General features: G+C 71.0%; 1 protein-coding gene across 1 annotated transcript in view; it reads left to right on the top strand.

Annotated features, from left to right (window-relative positions):
- ERN2 (endoplasmic reticulum to nucleus signaling 2) overlaps positions 1-473 on the top strand; it is a 15,823-nt gene that overhangs the window by 1,304 nt on the left and 14,046 nt on the right. The gene's annotated exons all lie outside the window — the stretch shown is intronic.

The following is a 473-nucleotide window of genomic DNA, read 5'->3' as shown; positions in this document are numbered from 1 at the left end:
TGAGTGTGCAGTGGCCAGCCTGCAGCTTCCCTCACCCCACAGACAGATCTGGGAGGCACATGCCTCCCCCCCGGGAGTGCATGCAGTGGTGGGGAGTCAACCCTGCTCCCACTCCCTGGACAAGCCACCTATGGCCCTATCCTGCCACACTTACCGGGCCTGGACCCCAAGCCTCATGCACTACCTGGCTGGGCAGCAGCCCCTGTCCCAGCTCCAGCCCCAGCCCCAGCCCCAGCCCCTCCTGCACCAGGTGGGGAGTTGCCATCGCGACCAGGGCACTCGGGTCGGCGCCTGCAAAGGCCCGGCCGGCCGCTTGGCGTTTCTGGCAGGGAAACTTGCCCAGCCGGTTTGCTTCTGGGAGGAGCCGGAGCTGGAGCCGGAGCCACAGCCGCTGGGCTCGCACCCCCTTGCCCCGAGCCGCGGGAAGCCTGGGCCGCTCCGTCCGCGGGCCCTGGCCGCCGGCGGGGGCGGCG

Source organism: Alligator sinensis, unplaced genomic scaffold (genome assembly GCF_000455745.1).
Source record: "Alligator sinensis unplaced genomic scaffold, ASM45574v1 scaffold1164_1, whole genome shotgun sequence".
Lineage (NCBI taxonomy): Eukaryota > Metazoa > Chordata > Crocodylia > Alligatoridae > Alligator > Alligator sinensis.
Note: the sequence above shows the minus strand (reverse complement) of the source record. Positions and strands in the feature narration are given on the sequence as shown.